Source organism: Barbus barbus (genome assembly GCF_936440315.1).
Source record: "Barbus barbus genome assembly, chromosome: 1".
NCBI classification, from domain to species: Eukaryota; Metazoa; Chordata; class Actinopteri; order Cypriniformes; family Cyprinidae; genus Barbus; species Barbus barbus.
Window position 1 is genome coordinate 30,339,261 of NC_136729.1, and position 26,581 is coordinate 30,365,841.

The 26,581-nt window shown below is 38.6% G+C and overlaps 1 pseudogene across 1 annotated transcript; it reads left to right on the forward strand.

The window, feature by feature from the left end:
* Positions 1-20,124: 20,124 nt before the first annotated feature.
* On the forward strand, positions 20,125-26,074 carry LOC306870201 (ornithine decarboxylase antizyme 2-like; annotated as a pseudogene). The gene is made up of 5 exons: positions 20,125-20,192; positions 23,622-23,773; positions 23,963-24,064; positions 25,633-25,718; positions 25,944-26,074. The product of its transcript is annotated as an ornithine decarboxylase antizyme 2-like (transcript).
* Positions 26,075-26,581: the final 507 nt, after the last annotated feature.

The following is a 26,581-nucleotide window of genomic DNA, read 5'->3' on the forward strand; positions in this document are numbered from 1 at the left end:
TCTTTCTTGCCAGGCCTCTCTAATTCCATTGTACATAAGGGAACTATGAACTATTTATAAATCCTACAGATGTTTATACACAGACTTGCAGTTTGTTTGAGAGCCTGTCTTATAGTGACTGCTTAATTAGGTTACAAGCTCCAAACTGGATGTGTTTAAAGCTTTAATGTACTAACAAATAGTTTGAAAAAACATTTACCAACAACATCAAATGAAAGGTTGATGTCAGTTTTTCCATTAACACTCATTCTAATAGTAACCTATGCCTCTTGTCTTGTTCTCAGGGGTTTAAAAATAAGTCAAACAGAGCACAGAGGTACACAGAGCCAAAGATGATTATACAGTAGACAGACTGATAGACGTATCAGTGCCAGGCTCTTACAGAATGACAAGTGTACAGATTGGCTTAGTGCAGACATGCCATAGCCAGAAGGGTGTTGGCATTCATGTCTGACATGTTAAACTGCAAAGTGACATTCAGACCAATGATTTTAAAAATATTTCATTTCCTAGTACTTTATGAATCAAAGAAACATTGTATCATAAAAGTGACCCTGAGAATTCTAATCGACATCCCGTTTCGTGTTATCTCCTTGTTAGTGGTGAGCTCCCCAACACAAAGCCTGTACAGTGGGGCCAGAATGCTATGATGAGGCCTTCATGTTTTATTGGAGAAGAGCAGGCCCATTGTCCCAAAAGCCACCTCAATCCACACTCCTCCTCCTTACACCTCATATTGTATATTTTTGTTTACTCACTATAACATTATCTTATTCAAAATGATAAAACATGCTTAAAAATGTAATTCATGCACTGTTCTATGCAAACATGTACTAGTCTATGCAAAAGTGTGATATCCTACTGTACTGGATGTCTGAATACTGATAAATGGTCTTAGAGTGCCATCTATTGGTCATACTGAGTATAGATGTTTTATAGGCCGTATACACCGGTCAAGGAGTACAGTAAACTTAGGATAACCTGGGGAACTTTGGGTGATTTCCAGAATATGAGGAATATGACAGATACATGTAACCAACTGTGATGTATGTTGTCTGGGATCACTGCCAACCAATGAGAGTAGAAGAAGAACTTTTACTTTTTAAAAATGACGAATACAGACGAATGCCACCATTAAAAAATAGACAAGGTGAACAAGTAATTAAATGTGGTAAATCAAACAGACATAGACAATGAGAATAACAGGAACTACCAAATATGGGCAATAAGAAACATATATATACTCTGTACCAACACTCACAGAATCAGAATCAGTCAATGGGACAGCTGCTTCTCGACTTTATTGTCTTGTTATAATAAAGTCTTTTCTTTCACATTTGAAACTCTGCTGTTTTTGAGCCTTTCTAATTGCACGACTGAGATCCAGACCATCGACGAGAGCACGATTTTCCACAACATAAAAGTGGCACCCCAGATGGGACTGGATTGAGGCTCCGGCGTCTTGAAGGGCCGTTGCAGGCGAGGGACCTGGGTTAACACGCAAACAATCCGAAATTACGAGGCCTCAAGGTAAGCAAGTTTTGCTTATATATTTGGATATAAGGAGATTGTTTGCTGGTTGACTAAGGGTTGAGCCTGTGGCGGTGTTTTGGGACAGGGCCTCACCAGCTAACGGACGTAAAATTATTTAAATGTAAAAAGGTGCATATGGATTGATGAGTTTCAAGTGTTAAAGGATATGCCCATTAGTTAAAAGAGCACAGATGGTGCCAATATAAAGTAGTAGTGAAGAAGCCTAGTGAAGAAGGGCTAGAAGTGTAAAAGCATCTAGTTAAGAGGGATGCTGAATGCCGGCACACGCCTAAGTTGAGAGGCGTGGGGATCTGTGGTTACCGGCCCCGGGATAGGGGGTGACTGCTCGGACAGGTCCGTTTCTAATCGAAACAGTTAGTTTTTGTTCGTTATATGTTATATGTTATATGTAAGTGTTGGTACACTTGAGCAATATATGTTTGTCTAAAAGTAAAAGTGCACGGTTATTTGATAAAACTGCAGAGAAAAATCACGTTAAGATTTGAAAAAGATCATATTGTATTGAATGGAATATTTTAACGGATTATTGAAAATTGAAAGAACTAGAAACACCCCAAAAAATTGGTTGTGTCGTTTGTTTGGGCATTCTCCACAGTGTCGACGCTGTGATCCAAATTGTGAAACTAAATTGTTGATAAAAAGAAAAGAATTGAAAAAGGCAATCTGAGCGCCTGTTTTCCCATTGTTGCGCCAGGGAGAGAAGAGGGGACCCGCGAGGGTGGGGGCTGAGGCTTTCTGTGTGTGTGAAGTGCTCGAGCAGTGTGTGTGTGTGTGTGTGCGAAAAGGAAGGAGAGGGAGAGAGAGATTCTGTTATTCTGAGTTTGCCCATACGGAGACATGAAGCGGACAGAAAAAATAAAACACATCGATTTGAATGACCCTGACACTGAACAAGAAAATCAGTTTCAGGCAGTATTGGTACAGACACAAGGTATTCGCAATCATTTTTGGTTGGAATCCAGCTTTATTGATCTCTATGGGCATGAACAGAAATTGACAGAATACAAGAAAAATATCTTTTTCAGAAAATTGATTAAGATTACAAATTTGGGAGAAAAATCAGCTGAATGGCCAGGAATAAATTGGCAAGATGTGGTAATGAAACATATAACGATTCGGCGATTGAAATACAATTTGTTTAGACTTTGGGATGCAGCTCTTCCTTGGATGGGAGCTGAGTCAAATGCAATTGACATCCCAGTTGAACCAGTTGTAGCACCGTATATTAAAAATAATTGGGCACCCTGGCCAGTGCTCGAAAAAGGAGCTACAATTCTAGATAACATCCATCTCAGAGTGGAAGCTGAGACGAGAGAAGTGATTTGGACGTCCAGAGTGTTGTTTGAGTCACCAGAGATAGGAAGTGCGCAGCCTCTCTTTGTGACTGGCAGAACTCTGAGGCGCCTACTAGTGACGATTGAGCAGAAGTTACAGCCTCAGTTCATACGTCACGTGAGGGTGGAGATTCACGGAGATCAGGAAAGATCGGATTCATCTCAGTGCAAATTGCTAAAAACAATACTCAATTAAATTAGAAAAAGATAAGAAAAAGGAAGGATGGCAGAGGGGGAAATAAAGGGAAAAAAGAAAAGGGGAAAAAGAGGTAGAAAAATTTTAACAATGCCGGAAAGAAGCTTATTGATTGACTATATGGAACCTCTGTATCCGATGTGGTGCACAAGAAATGAATTGAATATCAATATAATTAGGATAAAAGAATTTTGTATAGAATTAATGCCATCTCTTAATTACTCAATTTGGACAGGAGGATTGACAGCAACAGGTCGCAAATTTCATGAGAGGAGACTGTGGAGTTTTGAAGCTTTCAGCTTGGGGGAACACATCATTTGGACAAAAGCTAATCTTCGGATAAAAGAAACAAAGGGCTTTGGGTTACCTTTTAAGTTATTAACCAGAAAACACATTGTGATTATTCTAAAATATTTGAGATACACTAACCAGATTTCTTAAAAAAGGTGATAAAGTCCTCAGCCCAGTACAAGTCCAGGTGTAATCAGGGGTCGGATACTTTTAGTGATCCTCGTCTGATGAGCTTGGTGAAGAATTAGCTATTAAGTTTTAAACCACTGGGATTATAGAGGTAAAATCACCTAATAAACAGAGAAATAATTAGATAAAAACTATTTGCTAAATAAATTGATAGGGAAAAATTTTATAATGTCTAGTCCAGTAGAATTATTGGCCTCTGAAAATCCAGCATGTAAAGAAAATATAGGGGGACTCTCGAAAAAATGGGCAAAAAGAACAAAGAAATTGGCCACCAAGTGGCCGGTAGAGGGAACATTTAATGTGGCTATGTGTAGAGAGATGGAAGTACTGATTAAAAATCACAAGACCAATGACAAATCTAGAAAACGAAATGACAAGAGGGAACAAGAATTAGGGGTGTTGAATTTATTCAAGCAATATGGGATTAAATTATGGAAATTGGAAAGGGGAAACAAAACGGGTGAAGTAAAAGAAGAAAGACCACCTCCATATGCTCCTTGCTGTGACCAGGCCGTCAATCAGATGCCAATCATACAGGGAAAAATAGATATAAAAGGACCCATAGAATTTGAGGGGTATGTACATGAAACAAGCTCAGACGAAGAGATAGAAGCGCAGAGCTGCCCAGAATCATTGTCATTAGAAAGTAGGGAGAAAGAATATGCTTGCAGGGTCGTGAAGGAGGGGCTGGAGCCACAGGAGGAAAGGCTGGAGCTACAGGAGGAGGGGCAGTGGACATCTACACCAGCACCACAGCCGAGAGAGAGAGAGAAAGCAGCAATCTACAAAGAAGAGCCAAGAATTGAAGGAAGGGGGGCTGGAGCCCACAAGAAGAAAAATAAATCAGGAGCACCTCCCACACGTCATGAGCTTGAATCAATGTTAAAGGAGATGGAAGAGCGTTATAAGCGCGAAACAGCAGCAGGTGGCGGCAGTGAGAGAAGTGAGGGGAGTGAGTCAGAAAGATCATCTGAGGAAGGAGCGCCCTCTGCTGACTCAATACAGGAAGAACTGGCTGAGATGGAGGAAAGATGCAACAGGACAAGAGAGAAAATCAAGCAAGCTATTAACATGACAAGAGAAGAATATGAGCAGGTAGAGAGATCATTACAACAAGAAGCAAATGAATTATTGCATCTTCAGTCAAAGCAGCCTCATTCAAGTCTGCGTTACCCAGTTCAGCGAAAACAGTACAAACAAGTTGAAGGGATACTGACCTTACAGGACATAGAGCCACTGAAAGATCAGCATCAAGTGCAAAGGCAAAGAAATGAAGACAGATCAGCACGGACGATGAGATCTCCAACAAGAACAACAGAAGAAGCCAAGGATGGTGAATCAAGACATCAGTGCCCAATTCTCATCAAGCAAGGGCATGCCCAATATATACCGTGGGCTAGTCAAGATTTGGACTCTCTAGTGTCCCGTCTCCCAGATATTCATGAAGGAGCTGGAAAATGGATCAAAACAGTGGAAGAAGAAACAACTGGAAAGCTGTTGGCACTTGGTGACATCAAAGCATTGCTTGTAAAGTGCCTAGGAGCCTCCAAGATGAATGACATCCTAAAGCAGTCTGGCCTTCTGCATGCAGTGGACAGACCTGAAGCAGATGGAACCTCCTTTGACAAACATCGACGTGATATTTGGAGGGTGCTGAGAGCTGAGTACCCAATGCAAACTGACCCAAGCTGCCTGAAGGGAGAGCCAATGGGAGAAATAGAAAATCCTACCACCTACATACAGAAACAACTGAGACGATGGAAAGAAGAACTGGAAAGAGATCCTGAACAAGACAGAGTACTGACAGCACTCTTCAGGACTGCAATTGTGGAAGCCATGCCTGCATCAGTAAAACTGAAGCTGGAAGATGTGGTAGGTCTGAATTCAAAATCACACAAAGAATTCAGAGACCATGTGGTTCATGCTGTGGAACAATACAGAAAGCAAGAACTGAAGATGAGAAATCAAGAAAAAGAACTACAAAGAAAGCTGACCCAAATGCAACTTGAAGAGCTCCTGAACAAAAAGAAAAGGATCCTCGCAGTGCAAAAGGAAGACTCCTCAGCTGTTATGGCACCTGTCAACACTTCAGTGCCAGCTAATCCACCAGCACCAATGAATGTGGCTGCACCAGCAAATCAGATTGTGACAACACAGGCGCCACCTGCTGGACCAGGGAATGCACCACAAGGGCAACCGCCAGTGGTCATATATCTCAAGCCAGAGCAAGTAAACAACAGGAATTGGAACAGACCGCAACAAGGAGGGCGTGGTAGAGGCAGATTCAACAACAATCAACAGAGACCAGGAATATGCTGGGGATGCAATCAGCCTGGACATCTTAAAAGAGACTGTCCCTCCAATCCTTGGATGCAAGACCAACTGATGACAACAGGGGTTGGTTATGAACAACAACCAATACAGACCCGAGCTCAAGGACCTGTCAACCCGTGGCGTGGTCCTAATCAAGGTTACTAGGGCTGCCCAGAGAATCCTGAGGGGAGGAACCAACTTCCAATGATATCTTCGGATGCCGATCAAGAACCAATGTTGCGAGTTAATATTGAAGGAAAACCAATAACTCTTATGCTTGATACAGGGGCATCGTACTCGTGCTTGAATCCAAGATATGCCTCGCACCTCCCCATGTCTGGAAAATATATAAAGACAGTAGGATTCTCGGGAGTGACTCAGCTACTTCCTATGACGACCCCTGTAAGCATAAGTTTAGAAGACACAGAAATAAGATTACCAATTTTAGTTTCAGAACATACACCTGTCAACCTGTTAGGTAGGGATGCTATATGTAAATTGAAAATGCAAATATGGTGTACTCCAGATGGAATTTATATAAATGATAGAGCAGTGAGACAAATGAATTTGACAGACGTACAACAAACACAAGAGCCATGTGCTAATATATATTGGTTAGGGGATTTGTATAAAGACGTAGAAAAAACACTTAGCAAATGGGGAAGATACATAAGAGAACAACTTTGTGAACCAAGTCTACCAAAAACTGAATTTCATTGTACTATGAAGTATGATGAAAGTAAAGACCCAGAATTTGAAAAAAGGTGGCTAAAAGACACAAAAGAACTAACCATCCCCATGATGTCACAAAATATAGTGATAGGACCAAAAGGCGCAGCTCTGCAGGTAGATAGAGAAGAATTCATTGATGAGTGGTTTGATGTGCCTAACTCAGTTCCCCATGTTACTCTGTATGTGAATAAAGACTGTGTGTCCAAAGACTTAGGCCCCATGATGAAAAAAGCAGAAAAAAGTAAATGGGAAGTTACAGAAAATCCTCTAATATTTCAATCAACAGATGACCAGTATCTTAAGATTTTATGTGCAACTCCAATGATGGGAGTTCCTAGAATGATTGTAAATACAAAAAGCAAACCAAAAGTTGAGGAACATCAAACAAAACAGACTGAATTAATAAGAGAAATGGAGAGGCAAGTGCCATCAGAATTATGGTCACAACATGAAACTGATGTAGGGCTAGTAAAGTCAGCTAACCCGGTTAGAATAATACTTAGACCTGGAGCTACAGTACCTAGGAAAAAACAATACCCCTTGAAACCAGAAGCTGTAGAAGGAATAAAAAAGACAATCGAGGGGTTAATGACAGCAGGAGTGCTAATTGAAATCAATAGTCCTAGCAACACTCCAATATTGCCAGTAGCTAAAGCAGATAAATCCAAATGGCGTCTGGTGCATGACCTGAGAGCAGTAAATGAGATTGTGGAGGACTGGCCTGCGGAGGTTCCAAATCCGCATACGCTGCTAACCAATGTTCCATCTACTGCTAACTATTACACTGTGATTGATCTGTGTTCTGCCTTTTTCAGTGTTCCCCTGTCAGAGGAAAGCAGACCATTGTTTGCGTTCACCTATCAAGGTAAAAAATTAAGTTATACTCGAATGCCCCAGGGCTTCAAGCACTCGCCCCACATTTTTAATCAGGTATTAAAAACAGATCTAGAGGACCTCAGGTTAGATAGTACCCTAATACAGTATGTAGATGATTTGCTTCTTGCTTCTGCAACTCTGGAACAGTGTCATCAGGACTCAATTAAAGTGCTTACTAAATTAGCAGAGGGGGGACATAAGGTTTCCAAAGACAAGCTCCAATATTGCCTGCCACAGGTTGAGTACTTAGGACGAACAATATCACATGGGATGAAAGCAATATCACCCAGTCAATTAGAGGGCATTAGCAAAGTACCCCAACCTCAAACAGTAGGGCAGATGATGACTTTTCTAGGAATGACAGGTTTTAGTTCAGACTGGATTGAAGACTATGCCATTAAAACAGCCCCGTTAAGAGCCTTAATGAAACAAGTGGGTCATCAAAATCTTAGGGCACCACTGACATGGACAACAGATGCATTAATAGCATTTGAATCATTAAAAAGAGAATTGCAGTCTGCACCTGCATTAGCAACACCAGCATATGACCAAGTATTTCATTTGTATGTTGCAAATAGAAAAGATGGCTATGCATCTGCAGTACTTATGCAAGAGACTTGTAGTGGAAGGAAAAAACAACCAATTGCCTACTACAGCACAAAATTAGACAGTGTGGCTGAAGGATACCCGCCATGCTATCAACAAGGATTAGCAGCAGTGTACTTTGCATATGAAAAAGCCTCTACAATAACTATGGGTTATCCAGTCATAATATATGCACATCATAAGATAGTGGAATTGTGGGAACAGGGTAAATTCGTTCTTACCCCTTCTAGGTGTCTGGCATATTCAACATTATTGACCTTTCCAGATATAACGATAAGGAGATGCACAATAGTCAATCCAGCCAATCACATACCTTTGCAAGATGAGGGAATACCTCACGAATGTGTAGCTGACTCCTTAGCATTCACCAGATTAAGACCAGATTTAGAATCAACACCCATCTCTGAGGCACAGGTTGATTACTTTGTAGATGGATCATGCTTCAGAGACCATTTGGGTAATCACGCAGGATTTGCAATTGTTAGATGTGACAGTGATGACTTTATTCCAGTGGTGGTGCAGCATTGTGAACAACCATGCTCAGCACAACTGGCAGAGTTGAAAGCTCTTACTGAAGCCTGTAAATTAGCTAAAGGCATATCAGCAAATATTTATACTGATTCTGCGTATGCTCATGGTGTATGTCACCTTTTTGGAGCAGTATGGAAGCAAAGGGGATTTAAGAAAAGTGATGGTACACCAGTACAACATGGTGATCAGATAATTGATCTAATAACAGCTATGATGCATCCAAAGAGATTGGCCATCGTTAAATGCCAAGCACACAAGAAGGGTAATGACTTTGTGATTAGGGGCAATAATGAAGCAGATAAATATGCTAGACAAGCATCTGGCTGCACTACAGCAATAATGGCTCCGTCCATTCTAATTCAACCTCAGCCTCAATTAGCAGATGTAGCACGGATGCAGCAACAAGCTACCCCATATGAACTCAGTGTATGGCAACAGAGAGGAGCGACAAGAGACGCAAATGGGCTTTGGCGGTCACATGAAGGACAAATGATAGCTCCCACACCATTGCTTACAATCCTGATCTCTGACGCGCATGGTTTCGACCATTGCGCGAGGGGGGAAGTGATTAGAAAGGTAAAACGCCAAGGATTTTGGTCACCTTATTTACAAGCAATGGTGGACGAGTATCTGTCTGAGTGTGACGTCTGTGCCCAAAATAATGTAAGAAAGGGAACAACCGCACCCGTAGGTCATATTCCTGTCCCAGAGGGGCCATTCAAACATTTGGTAATGGACTATGCAGATATGATAAGAACTGTCAGAGGTAAAAGATATTTACTGGTTATAATTGACAGATTTAGTAGATGGGTGGAAGCTGTTCCATCAGCAGACCAAGGGGCTCAAACAGTGATTAAATTTCTGACCAGAGAAGTAATTCCCAGATTTGGAATACCATCCCAAATTAGTTCAGACAATGGGTCAGCATTCATTCAAAGAACAGTAAAGGCAGTAATACAACAGTTAAGGGTAAAGCAACGTCTAGGTTGCGTCTATAGACCTCAATCTCAAGGGATAGTGGAACGAATTAATGGGACTCTCAAGGCGAAATTGAACAAAATTTGCGCCGATACAAAATTAAATTGGGTAGATGCACTGCCCCTGGCGTTGATGAGTTATCGTATGCAAACAAATAGGATAACAAACTTGACCCCACATGAAATGCTGACAGGTAGACCAATGCCAGTCCCATATTTGAGAGGTCCATATGAAGGACCGCCCCTTGAACAGTTGCAAATGGAGTTAAAAGCATATATGAAACAGCTGACGAAAATTCATGAAGCCATCCATACACAAGAACAGAATAGAGGTCCAAGAGAGGAAGAGGAAACACCTAGTGTTATACAACCTGGAGATCAGGTATATTTGAGGGTCTTTAGAAGGAAATGGAATGAGCCAAGAAGGGAAGGGCCATACACTGTAGAAAGAGCCACCCCAACAGCAGTACAGGTGCAAGGTAGCACAACTTGGTATCATTTAAATCATTGTACTAGAGTACCCAGATTGAGACCCAGAAGACGAGAAGAACAGATAGTAGAGCTCCCTTCAAGGGAGCACAGTCCAGAGAGAGGTGGGGAAGAAAATGAGCAAGTAGGGCCCCCTCCAAGAGAGCAGAGTCCTGAAAGTAACGGGGAGGGGGAAGAAAGTAATACTGATGAACCTCATTTCAGGGAAACAGAGCGCGCAGAAGCCGCAGCACTGACTGAAGATGGGGTGCAGCCTCCGGAAGTGGAACATGAAAGTCAGGGTGAAACTGATCGTGATCTTGGTGATGATATATCTGCTGCAGAGATTGCCCAAGACGCGGGGCAATCCACAAGACCATTCGAACCACAGCCATCAACTAGTGTTCAACCCAGATATCAACCTGATGAATTCCTCACGCTTGATCCAAACACCATTGCTGAATTATTCTCTTAAAATGACTGATCAGAAACCAGGTATTTATGCAAACGGACATGTTAGAAAGGGGTCAGTAAGTAGGGCTAACGATAATGAAAACAATGCTAAAACATCAGATTTAAAGAAAGAAGGACTGCTAGGTGCAGCCCATGACAATGAGTGGTTCAAATGGGCAGAATACACTGCAAAAGTAGCAGGAATGGATAGTTGTGTGTTTTGTTCTCCATCCCCTCTCGAAAAATTAACAGTAGTGCCCAGTCCCTATGATTTCATCCAATGTGGTAAACATTATGCTCAATATTGTAAAGACACTAAAGCTAAAGGGATACGTTTTATAAATGCCACATATTGTCCAGCAGAATGCTTACTTATGCTAGGAAACAAGGGCTACTATAGAGATTTTGGCAAAATAAGAATAGGAAAAGAGTGTAATCAGATGAATATTAGAGTTGCTCGAAATAAAAGAGAGATCCCATCAGCCTATGATATTGACTACACATTAGATTATGAATGCTTCAACAGAACCAACGGAAAACAAGATGTGGGTGAATTTGGGGGCAACTGTGCGGTAATTTGGCATATGGATGTATTCATGTTTCGAAATCCACATGTAGTTAAGTTTCATAGTATAATGTATGCTACCGCAACTATAAAAACAAATATGACAGTTGTGAGATTAATAGACAAATGTGCAGAAGCTACAATTCACTTTCCTTTTATTTATTATCTAATGGATCAAACAGAAGCAGTGGCAGATTATTATTGGATGTGTGGAGGAAAAAGATTGCGAACCACACTCCCAAAAGATTGGAAAGGTATTTGTACCAGAGTAAGATTGATGCAAGGAATAACAATAATAGAGGGAAACATAGATAGTGTAAAGAACCCCAAATCACAAGTAAGCAGAGCAAAGAGAGCGTATGCTCCAGACCCAAAGGTGTACTTAGATGCAATTGGCCAACCTAGAGGAATACCAGATAAATTTAAAGCAAGAAATGAGGTAAAGTCTGGCTTTGAGTCTCTACTTGTATGGATAGCCACCAACAAAAACACTGAATGGATTAATTACATTTACTATAATCAGCAGAGGTTCATTAATTACACCAATGATGCCTTAAGTGCTCTTGGAGAACAATTAGATGCAACAAGCAAAATGACATGGCAAAATAGACAAGCTTTGAATTGGCTGTTGGCGGAAAAAGGAGGAGTTTGTGTAATGTTTGGTTCTGACTGTTGTACCTATATCCCAAATAATACAGCGCCAGATGGATCGTTCACCCAAGCGATGGATAAACTGAAAAATCTGAGGGAAGAAGTGACCTTGAATGCTGGAACAGATCTGCAGATTGGAGACTGGTTAAATTCAATTTTTGGGTCTTGGAAAGGGTGGTTGATTAAGGTGGGCATTGTAATAGCTATTGCTATTGTTGTATTTTTTGCACTGTTTTGTTGTGTTATACCTTTCATCAGATCCATGCTAGCCAGTGCTGCAGCCAAACAGATGCTAAGCATATCAGTAAGACCAACCGGAGTTGACATTGGATATGCTCACGGATACACTGTGGGCCCTGGACTGGACGAACTAGACGACTTTGACCTGGAAGAGACTATTCTGTGAAACCTTTCCTGAAAGAACAACGGAGTGGTAGGGAAGGGGTGCCTTTTAATTTTTTATACTTCTTTATTTTCACTTTTGTAGATATATTAGAGGTGTGGGATAGTGTAGGGAGAGAGATAGGGGTACTATGTATTTTCCTTTGGCATATGCCCCTTCCTGAAGTCATTTACTCCTTATATCATTTATATTTACTTCTTATATCATTTATATTGAAATTTATTTACTAATCTTAAATGTATAATGTAAATACTGAAAGAAAAAGGGAACGATAAGGGTATGAAGCAGGTCATTGTCCATGTTATGAGGCATTGCAACCAGAAAAAGGGACTGACAAAGAAGGATTAATTGATATCTGAAAGGTGATTGAGGGTCTGACCCAAGTCAGGAGTGCAATAACAGTGTTTATTCATTTAGCCCAGCCTTCAGAGATCAATATGTATTTTTTCTATACTTATTTTTTATGCTATTACACTAACATTCCATTAGTTATTATAACAATGATTGCTGTATACACTGGAACATGTCGTCAGAAAGGAAGAAGGAAGGATCGACGAGCACCTCAGTGCTTAGCAACACGAGTAGATTCAACTGGGGTTTAAAAACCCACCATCTACTCCAACACCAGATAGGGCTAGAGGAAGCTCCTCTGGCAACGAAGGATAACAAAACCAGATAGCGCTCTAGGCTACCGGAAATGCCTAGAGTTCCTCTGGCTGCGTGGGACAAACCAGTGTTTTAAATCTATTTTCTAGATGTGTTTATTAATCACTCATATATTCTACATAACCATGACAACCATGGGCAAGGCTTGAACATTTTGTGCACATGCTTACACACACATTAATGATTGAATTATTAATCCCGAAAAGTATGGTTGGATAGGAAGACAGATTCTTTTACTCTCCTCTAGTCAAAGGTGAGGAGAGATGTTTGGGTCTGGCTTCCTCTGGAGTGCGGTATCATGAAGAAACAATCTGACAAGAGGTTATGAGAGGCCATACACTGGCTGAAAGAGGGTATAAACTGAGGGGTGGACTCATGGAACTGCACTCTAGGTAATGAACATGATTGTGAGACTTAGTAAAGTCTCAAAGAGAGGAATATATTGTATATTTTTGTTTACTCACTATAACATTATCTTATTCAAAATGATAAAACATGCTTAAAAATGTAATTCATGCACTGTTCTATGCAAACATGTACTAGTCTATGCAAAAGTGTGATATCCTACTGTACTGGATGTCTGAATACTGATAAATGGTCTTAGAGTGCCATCTATTGGTCATACTGAGTATAGATGTTTTATAGGCCGTATACACCGGTCAAGGAGTACAGTAAACTTAGGATAACCTGGGGAACTTTGGGTGATTTCCAGAATATGAGGAATATGACAGATACATGTAACCAACTGTGATGTATGTTGTCTGGGATCACTGCCAACCAATGAGAGTAGAAGAAGAACTTTTACTTTTTAAAAATGACGAATACAGACGAATGCCACCATTAAAAAATAGACAAGGTGAACAAGTAATTAAATGTGGTAAATCAAACAGACATAGACAATGAGAATAACAGGAACTACCAAATATGGGCAATAAGAAACATATATATACTCTGTACCAACACTCACAGAATCAGAATCAGTCAATGGGACAGCTGCTTCTCGACTTTATTGTCTTGTTATAATAAAGTCTTTTCTTTCACATTTGAAACTCTGCTGTTTTTGAGCCTTTCTAATTGCACGACTGAGATCCAGACCATCGACGAGAGCACGATTTTCCACAACACTCACTGGCCCCGTCCCATCGCATCAGCGTCATAGAGCTCCACAGCACTTAGCTTGTGTTCCCTGTGTCCTCTGTGCCTCACTGCATATCCAACATCTACTCCAGCGCTCCTTCTTTCAGCTCAGAAGAGATGTTCAAGTATGATTGAGGAAAAATATTCCTTATGGAAAAGCTTTATCACTTTAGATGTACATAAGTGGTGACATGTTGTGAGTGATGACCCTCAGTGATGCATCCACATTAATAGGCCACATATAAATGTTTTGCTTTTTTCCATCAAGTCAGCAAGATTGCACCGATGTAAATACACTACATAACGTTTTCATATTTGATTTTTGCCCCCAAATTACAGTCTGGGTAATTCGCTAGTAGCCAAAATTCTGCAGAATTGACAGAAAATTCAATTGCTTGCAATAGGCACAAACACCATTTTTTTTTGCTTCAGAAAATGATTCCATCTAACACGTTTGATATTTTAAGACAATTGCAGAACACATTGTTTTCATTTGTAATGCTTCTCTGAGTAACGAGACAAACGTTTCTCCGTGAGTTTGTTGTATTCGGAATGATTTTAAAGTCCGATGGTGTGTGATCCTTAGTTGTTCAGTTTTCTTTCTAAGCACTTACAGAGTCGACAAGTGTATGATGCCAGTGTTTTAAAATCTGTGACAATTTTAAAAGTTGTGTAGTGTACAGTGTTGGGGGTAACGCATTACAAGTAACGCGAGTTACGTAATAATATTACTTTTTTCAAGTAACTAGTAAAGTAACGCACTACTTTTTAATTTACAAGAAAATATCTGAGTTACTTTTTCAAAAAAGTAACTCCAGTTACTTTTTTCCTATTTATTGACTGACGGTGCGCTGTGTGAACATGCTGTTACTGTAGTTCTAGACTAAATGTGAACGTGCATTAATTCATCTCACTCGCAAAAAAAATTTTTTTTTTATTTCTGAAGAGTGTTGAACCCTCTTCTCCTGCGTTCTACTTCACAGACGTGAATTTACTTTTCCTTCAGCCTGAAGTTTATTCATTACACTTTTTGGTGTGAAAGGGCTTTTACATTTGCTATGATTAGAACTTCTTGTATTAAAAACAATCAAGCCCTGCTCATATTGCAAAAGTAACGTAACGCATTACTTTCCATAAAAAGTACCGTAATTAGTTACTTTTTTAGGGAGTAACGCAATATTGTAATGCATTACTTTTAAAAGTAACTTTCCCCAACACTGGTAGTGTATTCCAGTCTTAAAGGGATAGTTCACCCAAAAATTAAAATTCTGTAATCATTTACTCACCCTCAAGTAGTTCCAAACCTGTATGAATTTCTTTGTTCTGCCGAATACAAAGGAAGATATTCTGAAGAAAGTTTGTAACCAGGGTGTTTTGGGGCACCATTGACTTCCATAGTAGGAAAATAAAATACTATGGAAGTCAATGGTGCCCCAGAACTGCTCTGTTTCCCACATTCTTCAGAATATCTTCCTTTGTGTTCAGCAGAACAAAGACATTCATACAGGTTTGGAACCACTTGAGGGTGAGTAAATGATTACAGAATTTTCATTTTTGGATGAACTATCCCTTAAAGGGGATTTCTGCATGTCAGACTGAAATACTCTGGTTTTTACTCCTTCACTAAATAGGCAGCCCACACAGACATTTATCACCATGTCTCCTCATTGTAACATCAGCTTGATGCCCAACTGGGATTCAAACTGCTCTCGGTCTCAGGAAACCTTCCTACTCTGCCATTTTAGACACCGAACCTCTAAAACACAAATTCACCACAGTTCATTGCCTCATGGTCAGGGACATTTTTGCCACTATAAAAACAAACCATTGGCGTAGAATCTCTGGAATAATTGTTGATGCAGAGCTGGATTAAACAAACACAAACAGATTAATGGTAAGTGCTGCTTGCATCAATTCAGTCTATTTCCGGTTTACGTCTTGATGGCCTCTTTTGCTTCTTGAAGCAATGAGACCTTGTGACCGAAGGATATTAGTATGCCCTTTAGCTTTCTCTTGCATCTGTATTCTCTTGGATAGACTGTATTCTCTTGCCAAATCAGAGTTAACAAAAGCTCTTGTGTTAATCTGTCATTTCCTCTATGTGTTGCCATCTGTCTTTTCTTATATTAAAGCAAACAACTCTATGAAGACACCCACAAATTATAACTTTTTTTTTTCTTACAAGCAGTTGAAATATATTTCAAATTGTATTTTTTTCTTTTGTTCACGTATTAGTTGTTTTACTATATCTTCTTGATTAAAGAGCTATTTATTTGATGTCCTCCCTCATATTTTCATAAGCGATCCCATGTTTCCTGTTTAAATTTGGAAAATGCACATAAAAGGTTATGCTGTTAAAACAAAGGGCAACACGTTCCCAGAGAGACAAATTGGGATCTGATAACACGGAACTCTGGCATTTTGACGTTGTCTTACATAAACATTCCATGCATTTAGGAATACAATCCCAGCCAAACTCTTTATTAAATAAGGAACATCTCATGAAGACTATGTATAATGTAAAAAACAAGAACTGAAATAGTAAATACTCTGGAAACTGGATGGGAACATCAAAATTTGGCCCTGTTCCTTGTGCCAAGTCTGGCTGCCAAACAGGACAAATTACAACAAACTCCCAATGAGGCTCTTCAGTGCTCCATCTCACATAATTGGGCTTAGCTCATACCGAGAGAAGCAAACGTGAGCTACTGTGTATTCAGACAAATAACAATTTGAACGAACTGAGTCCATCCAATGTGGAAAGACAGGATGACTATATTTAATAATACTAATAAAAAGATGATAGTTATTAAAATTATTATTCAAATTATACAATAAACTAAGGACAATGAGTCTACAAGACAAAATGCATAAGAATAAAGACTCTGACCTGTTCTCCATAAGGGTTTTGGAAGTGTGCTAGGCTGAGCCTCAACAAAATTTGGGTTATTTTAATTTATAAGACAAGGAAATACTGTTGCGCTCAGATGAAGGCTAATGGTAAGTCCAGGTGCGTGAAAACCAATAAAGTATAGAAGAGACTATAGATGGTTCGCACTCTGAAAAACTAGACAAAGTCTTTTACAAAAAGAATCAAATATTTTAATAGAGCAAGAGCAGACGTTTCAGCCATCCAGCTATTCTCAATGCTCATAATGAATCAACACCAGACATGCAGTCAATTAGTACTCAGTAGGTAATCAGGGAACAAGTAACATGTGCAATGGGAGGGGCTTCAGCCCAGACCCAGAGAGCAGGTAGAAACACAATCCCTTTTATAGAAAAGTTAACAATGTTTATCTCTTAAAAAGGAAATATTTACAGAAAACATGAATAGTTTATCTCTTCATTCATCCCTTTCGGGAAAAGACTGTTGAGTTCAAAAAATCCAAAAAGATTCTCTCTGTAGTAGTTTTTTATCTAAATCACCACCTCTCCTTTTAGGCAAAACTCTTTCAATGCCCAGGAATTTCAGGTCAGAAATTGCATGCTTAGCTAGTTGAAAATGTTGGGAAACAGACGAAGTTGCATCACATCTCCTAATTGCACTCAAATGTTCCAAAATTCTTGTTCGTAAAGCCCTGATGGTTTTGCCTACATACAACAAAGGGCAAGGGCAGATCAAAATGTACACCACGTGGGTAGATTTACATGTAATCAATTGCTTGATTTTATATATCTTACGTGTGCGCGGATGTGTGAAAGACTGGAGTTTAAGGTAATGTGAACAAGAAGTGCATCTTTTGCATGGGAAATTACCCTGGGCATTAGAAAGAGTACTAGAGGGAGGCGTGGCAATATCAGCATGGACCAGCCTATCTCTAAGGTTTGGGCTTCTAGAAAAGACACAAAGAGGCAAATTTTGAAAAAGCCCATTCAGTTGATAATCACTTTTAATTATATGCCAATGAGAATTAACAATATTTCTAATTTCTCTGCTCAAAGGACTATAGGTCAGTTTTAGAATGCAGCGGTTCTCATTTTGTTTGGAAACCACGTTGGACGAATGCGTACCAGAGGCACGTACTTTGTTTAGTGCTGTATCAAGCCAACTGTTGGGATATCCCCTAGAGTTAAAATCTCTGTATAGAAGTCTTGCTTTTACCTCAAAGTCATTTTTGTCAGAGCAGATACGATGCAATCTGGTGAACTGACTGAAAGGCAGACCACGTTTCAGAGATGTAGGGTGAGCACTTGTGGCATAAAGTAAGCGTTTGTCTCTGTGTCTTTCCTATATAAAGAAGAAACAATATGTCCATCAATAACAGAAATACAGGTGTCTAAAAAGTTCACACTAGTGGCACTCACTGTATAGGTGTACTTAATAGAAGGTCTTAAGCAATTCATGTATAAGACAAAAAGTTCAAATTCAGATAAAGAACCATGAAAAATCACAAAACAGTCATCAATGTATCTCTTGAACAAAAGTATCTTCTCCAAGAAAGGATTGTTATTGAACACATACTGTTCTTCCAAAAAACCAAGGTATAGATTGGCATAGTCAGGGGCCATAGTGGCACCCATAGCTGTGCCACTGATCTGAAGGTAATATTGATGTTCAAACAAGAAATAGTTTTTAGTGAGCACTAATTCAGACATATCTACAATGAATTTAGTAGGTAGACCATCATCATTAGTCCGAAGATCAAGAAAATGCTTTAAGGCAGTCAAACCATCAGTGTGAGGAATGTTAGTATACAAAGAAGTTACATCCATAGTAGCAAGCAAAACATCCTGACCTAGATGACCAATCTGAGTCCTTTTTAAGAGATAAACATTGTTAACTTTTCTATAAAAGGGATTGTGTTTCTACCTGCTCTCTGGGTCTGGGCTGAAGCCCCTCCCATTGCACATGTTACTTGTTCCCTGATTACCTACTGAGTACTAATTGACTGCATGTCTGGTGTTGATTCATTATGAGCATTGAGAATAGCTGGATGGCTGAAACGTCTGCTCTTGCTCGATTAAAATATTTGATTCTTTTTGTAAAAGACTTTGACTAGTTTTTCAGAGTGCGAACCATCTATAGTCTCCTTATTTTAATTTATAAAATATTTAATCATATTTTAGGTCATATGTACAACATCATTGTATAGATCTTAGTCAGGGAAGATACCATATGAATTTTACCGGGATGATAACGAGGATGTGAGGGACAGGGAAAATCTTAGAGTCTGAGTGCACAAATTAAAGTTTTTGTAGCAACAAAGTATTGAAACTTGATTTTAGGGGATGGCGACTTACCTTCTAGACCAAACAGCTTTTGAGACCCACTTTTCTGGTGGCGCAAGCAGAACTTCATATAGCCATTTTAAACCTCTCACAGAGCACACACTGCAAAGTAGAACTACAGAAACACAGAAAAACCAGTCAAGAGGAACTGATCTCATCCAATATTAAACAGAAGTCGGGGGAGTGATTCAGTGATGCATGGGACTGTTAAGGGAACATGATGGAGCTAAAGTGAGCCAATATGCATATGATTTACCTTCTCAATATGAGATATGAGAGCATCAGTAAAGGTTTTGAAATGTTTTGGTATTGACTCATTATGTCGTGAAGACTTACTTTCATAGTTCAATATTACACATGTAATAAAATGACTCCACATATTCTCTTAAACTGTTCTAATATCTTCTCAACAAGTCTATCTCAGTTTAAGCAGTGTTTTTGTAGACAATGAGGACAATCATGGAATCGCTGTTAGTCAGACTTAAATACAGCAAGGGACTGGGCACTACGAAGCTAAGTCTGTCTCAGCCTTTAAGAAAGATGAATATTTCATAATGACCCTCCCTCCTGTATGGGCCTGTCAGCTCCTGTTCTTTCCACAACTGCACAACACACTCTCTCTGGACTTAAGAGGACGGTACAGTTTGTATTATTCAGACGCACCATGCTGTGCACTTTCTGTCGGGGCCATGTGGGATGATAAATAAAGCAGCCTAAATGTAACCATACATGCACGAGATCAGAAATGTGCATCTTGCTCTATTGCCTGAACAGCTGAGAAACTTTGTGCTTGTCCAAGACTCAGTGTTGACTCAGCCGCAGAGAGGAAAACTGCAAGTGGTAAAAGTTTTTCAAACACAGCCTCGCTCACCCTTTGTTGTTTACATAATATGGGACACAGTTATGCCCAGAGAAGTGGACACAGTGTGTGTGGAGTGGTAGGATTAAGAATGAGGAACAAAAGGCCTATTGACATCAAATGGTTGACAGGCCGCCAGGAGGACAGCTGCTTGCTCAGGTCAAGCAGTATTAATCAATGTAATAATAATAATAATAAAATTAAGCTAATATAAACATCACTGAGAGTAAATGGAAACAAAATAGTTATTCTGTTCTATTCTATTCTGTGTTCTGTCATTTGTATTCATTTTAATCATCCTTATTGCCTTAACATTTGTTTTTTCATTAGATTTGGTCAAATATTTTCTTCATTGTGAAGAACATTTTTAGTCAGCTCAGACTATTATAGTTTTAATTATTTTTCATTTTTATACATTTTAATTAACGTTTTAGTCATTTTGTTGTGTTTATGTCATTTTTATTAGTTAAGCTAATTGAAAATGAGAAGTGATTATTTGATAACTAGGTGACAATAATAAGTTACATATTTGTAGTTGATGTTTGTTTTGTTATTGCAATACAAATGTATTATTATCATCATTATTATTTTGTCTATATACTTTTAGTTTAAGATAATAACCTTTGTTGGAATTTCTTTAGATTTAATTCAATTTAATTTAACATTTTATATAAGGTCTTGATATTGTTGAAAATTACAGTCAGATGTTGGCTGATGTATACCACCTGCCTTGGCCTCAGCCTGACCCTCTGCCGCCCCCACAGCAGAGGCATTCCACAACCTTCCAGAGTCATGTTTGTACTGAGGAAGATTAGACAACCCTCCCCTTAGACTGAGCTGCGCAAATGACCAGCCTCCGCTTCATGCCTCTTTATCTAATGAGGCAAAATGAGGGAGGCCAGTCTGTGCTGCCAAGAGCCTCTTTCTCACTGCCACACTAGCAGCAGGATCATGTTATTTTATTGAGTCATTTTGAGAGGTCATATCATTTTGAAATATTAGACACGGTTGTGTTCTTATACTGATGTAATATAATCACCAAATGATTTGATTAATGTGTCTTATTTAAGAGAAACTAAACCTACTCAGCAAATAAGCAAAGAAGACAAACACCCCTATGGCCGTCATTACCTCCCCACGCATCTCCAAACAGCAATATTAAAAAAAAAACTCAAACAGCATATTTGCTGATCATTTGTTGATGACTTCCATTTGGAAGATTCATGACTGGATTTAAGATAAATTATTGTGAAAGCAAACATGAAACCCCCTCAACACAAGGACAACATTAGGATTATATTTTATATACATGTATAACTGTTTCTCTCTTTTTAAAACTATGTTGCAGTTGAGTTGAGACATCATAAAAAAAGAACAAATAAAAGTTTGTGTTTCAAGGAATTATTTTGGATGATCAACATGACTTCACTTATGTAATTTTGGTGCAACATTCAGTCACTCAATATGGATCAGGGACAAATATACAGTGTCAAAGACTTTTTCATGACCTTCAGTGTGAAAACTGTGATTTTGCCTGAATATACTGACAAAAATTATATTTTAACCTCTTTTTAAAAGGTATATTTTAACCTCTTCCTTCATTCAGGACATTGTTTTAAGCATTGCATTATTTATATTTTCTTAAGGTAAATATATATTTTCTATGTAGTTTTGAGGAGATGTAGTTTTAGCAGTGAGAGATCAATAAAAGTGCTGTGTTAATAATATGTCACATCTTATTAATTTCACTCTGGTAATTTTACAGATGAATGAAGACATTGGCCCATGACAGAATGATCACTGATTTACAATATGAGTTTCAACATGAAATGCAATTCAAACGTGAAATAACCTTAGAAAGTCAAAGCACAGAATAGACCCAATTCTGTTAATACACAGTCACTAAAGCAGTATAAATATATTGATTTTCATAATTTACTGACACTGCTTTGCAAAAAATGGTTTACTTGTTTTTGTATTCAAAATATATTGTTGTTGACATTTATGCACAGTTTATATAGTTTTATAGTTTTTTTATTACATATACTGTATATATATAGCCTATACACACACACACACTCACACACACACATATGCAGTATATATATATATATATATATATATATGTGTGTGTGTGTGTGTGTGTTGGTATAGTATAATTTTAAATTCTGTTTCTGTTTTATATATGTTTATTTAAAAATAGGCAAAATACCTAAAATGACATTATTTGCACCAGAGAGAGCAGCGTTAAGGAATGCTGAGGTGACAATGGAGGACAGGATTGAGATATTAGGATTATTGCTTCATCTAGTGGTGATGGTATGGCATAACAAGTGACTAAGACTGGCTTTCTGTTGTCCACCGTGAAGGGAACATTTTGGTCAAACTGCATTCATAAATTCAAAGCTCAAAGACATTCCCTGCATGATTTGGCGTTCATAGAAACAGTGCTGGATAATACTCAGTTATTGTCTCTCAATACCCGTTTTCTTTTCTTTTATTATTTATCAAGAGACTTACATGATTTGACAGATTTTTACGTAGAAATGGCGACAGCGCACCGCATTAAAATGATCATTCATGTTTTCATAACCGCTGGCCAAATTCAATAACGAAACTAAAATGAAATCATCTTTGAGAGCAAGGGGGCCGCCTGGTGCTTCGGGGGCCCTTCTGCGTATAGGGAGGATCGGCTCTGATTACGTCCAACTAAAAATACATTGATGTTCTGCAGATGAACTGCAAGCTAATCTGGAATTCAGGTGAATAATATGCAATGATTCATGTCTGATTTACAATGTCTGCAAATCAAAGAGCTATCATCCCTCGCTATTGCTGAGGAGCTGTTTAAGGCTCAGTGTGTTCCGTATTTAGAGTCGTGATCGGTGTAGAGTACATCATGTTTTTGCATCATCAGTAGTTCATGCCCCGGACCGCACATTTGTCCTATTATATCTTTTCTCTATCATCGTGGTGTCTGATCTTTACGTTTATTTTCAGTATTTTTATTTTTAAAGTTTGTAATGCAGCACTGCTCCTCCGGTGTCAAGCAGTTTTCACAATGAAAGACAAGCGCGCGCGTTACGCAATGCTTGAGCTCGCTGCGCGGCCAATAAATAAACATAAAAAATAATTAAAAGTTAGTACAGCCTATTTTATATACTGCAAATGAATATTACTGATGACGCTATTTTTTAATCAATAAAAATTAATTTTAATGATGAATTTAAAGACTTAGGTGTGGGAATCCGGTTGTCTAGATTTTGAGGACCAAATGTAGCCAAAGGTAAGGGTTAGGGTTAGGGTCTACAAAATCTAACATGCAATCAATAGTAAAATAACTTTAGGGTAGTACTGATAAATCTGTAAATGTATAATTAAACATGCATTGTAATTATGCACCCATTATGCAATTATGTACCCATACAACACCATTCATATACTATGCCATAGATGCCTATAGGTCTATGCCATATGCAGGCAAATGAGAGTTGCATCACACTGGCCATATCTTGTGTTTTGTTTGTTTAACATGAATTACTCGGGCCATAAACTCAAAGTTCAAAGTTCTTTCTTGTGTCTGTGCAGAGCTGTACTTGTGGATTCGGCTCGTGTGCTCCGTTGGGTCAGGTAGGCTCCAGGTCCTCAGTGGTGCTCCTGATGCCCCTCACCCACAGAGGATGAACACAGCTGGGCAAAGCACGAGCAGGGATCTGACTCAAGATGTGCTCCTTTACAAGGTGAGGCCATCACAACCTCACAATGGATATGCTTATTTACTAAAATCACATATAAACATCTCTTCAGTGGTCCAAAAACTATAAGCAGCTACTTCTGTCCAGGTTTGTGAGATGAATGTGACTTTATTTAAGCACAGATGAATATAAAGTAATTTACTAATAGATTTTTTATACCATCCTTTCATGCAGGATGGGAAGTTAACGGTGAAACAGCAGGTGACCTCACTGGACAGGGAATCGCCTCTTTGTTGGTTTACCAAATGGAGAACTTCTCAAAGGCACCAAAGAAGGGTAAGCGATTAGTATGGACTGAACTATAAGACCTATTTTAGCAATAAAACACTGTGAACGGATCACTAAGCCCTACTACTGTCACATTAATAGAGGTTATACATTTTTCAAAACCTTCTAATCCTGGCCTAAAAGGTCTCGCGTAACTACTTTCTGCACTCTCACTGTATCCCAAAAGGGACAGATTAGCCAAACACATTTGATGATACAAGTGGAAGTGTCAACAATTGTACCAAGACAGTTCACTCATATTACTAAGATTGCAAGAAAGTGCAATGCACAATATGGCGTAATAAGTTCTGATTCTAAATAAAATCACCATTTGCGTCACTGCAGGACCATTAGAAGCTCCAGTTCCCATAGAAACAGTCAGTGTTCTGAGACGTGTGCTTATGTCTGGCTGAACCAACCTGAAATACACACTTTTTAACAATATTTGTGCAAATGAAACAACATTTATTGGACAGTTTGTCAGGTTGTATTACTGATTTGAAATGTGTTTGTAAAATGTGAGTTTGTCCAGCACTTTTTGAGATCTGAGTATTTCCCCATTCGAGATAGGATTTAGTCTTGCATGTCCAAAATAGCCGAGAGGCATTGCAAATATGGTGTCAGATTGAACTGATTTTCCTGAAAAGGGAATTAGTAAGTATGTTTTCTTGATTCTTGGTGAATCGTCCTGTGGAGATTTGCATATTCAGTTATCGCATGAATTATGCAATGTTTTATGAATTATTTATTTTGAGTTATTCAATGCTAACAATATTAACAAGGTATTAACTATGGCTAACAAAATTACTAGTATGAAGATTATGGGTTTTTGAGAGGTTTTATGCTTCTAAATAATTATATCTAAAAGGAGCCTGAAGGTTGTGGTCTTTGGTTTTGTGCAGAATGAATGTTCAAACCACTGTATTAAGGGTCAACCACTGTCTGACTCATGATGCTGACTGCCAGTAAAAAGAGAAAGATTGTTCTGCTCCCCAGAGAGGTGTGAAAACACCCGTAAATTTAGAAAGAGGTAGATACTGAACTTTGGACCATGATAAATAGAGTGTCTGCCCCTATAATGCATAGACACAGCTTTATTTAGAACATTGGCTCCTTTGTATATTTTGATCTTGCAAGGGCATAAAACGGAAGATGTACTGCATCCCTCTTTACTTCTTCTTCTCTCTTCTTTGACATTTCTCCTTTTCGGGCTTCACTACGCGGGTGCACCTAAAACTTAGAGATTTCGTTTCTGAAGATTTTTATTCTCTTCAGAGTGTTGTTAATTCTTTCAGGTGGTCGTTATTCATTCCAGATTATTCTTAGTAATTCTAGATTGATTGTGATCATTTCAAATGGTTTTAAATATATTCGTTTGACTTTTGATCGTCCTAACTAAAACTGTACTAACAGGTGCATATGCTGCTTTTCTATATGATTATTAAAATTTAATGTTTCATTTTCAAGTTATGATTTGCAGTTGTTATTTTTGAAACTTTTTGAATACATTTGCATATTCTCCAACTCAACCGTCTGATGTGGATTCGATTCTGCATCAATTCTCCTTTATCCTGAAGGCTCACTGCGGTTTTGGACTTTGCAGAGGAGAAACTGAAGATCAATCATGTATTTGTGTGGTTCATGAAGAACAGGCCTTATAAATATAAGTTCAGGATGAATGGTTTTCATTTGCGGGAAATGGGTTGGGTTGGATCTTACAGTTGCGGTTACAAAGAACCACAATACATTACACCATTCTTAATTATCAACTGTGTTTTAAGACATTATCATGACAACATTACTCACATTTCACCAGAGGGGTTGACATAAATCTTCTATGAAATCTGATGCATTTTTGAGAAGTTGTGACTTCTCGTCTCTTCTACAGTGCTCCTCACCAGAACATTCTGCTATCTTGGCTTTGAGCTTGTAAAACAAGATCATCTAATAGCATCCATTGCAGGAGATTTGCATCTTATAATCTACACTATACAACAAACTCATTCATCAGAAGAATAACTATGAGGCCTTTAAAACACAGAATTCTTGTAGACTGTTGCTAAGAGTGAGTATAAGAGTGACTCTTGTGTTCTCTGTGGATGAGTTTTATCTAACACTTTTTATGACAAAAAAAGAGAACGTAATCTGAATTATAGCATCACCTGCATGCTGTAATGTGTATTTGTATTGCACTCAGTGAATCAGTAATTCACAAATAAGTAAAACTACAAATAAAACCAAGTTTATTAACTGAATATACTAGAAATTTAATTAAGGCAAGTTTACTCTTCACAAATTTATAAATTGTTAACAAATTTCCACTCTTGCTATAAAATCTGCTGTGTTTTGGTGATATAACAACAAGAATATTTATTCGTATTTATTCATATCACATTGTGGAAAGGTATGTGTATGGAGAATTTATTTCATAGGCAGTAATAGACTATTCTTTCTTTCTTTCATTACACATTTTACACATTTACAATGCAAGACAGGGAATATAGGCTACCAACTTTTATAAGGCAC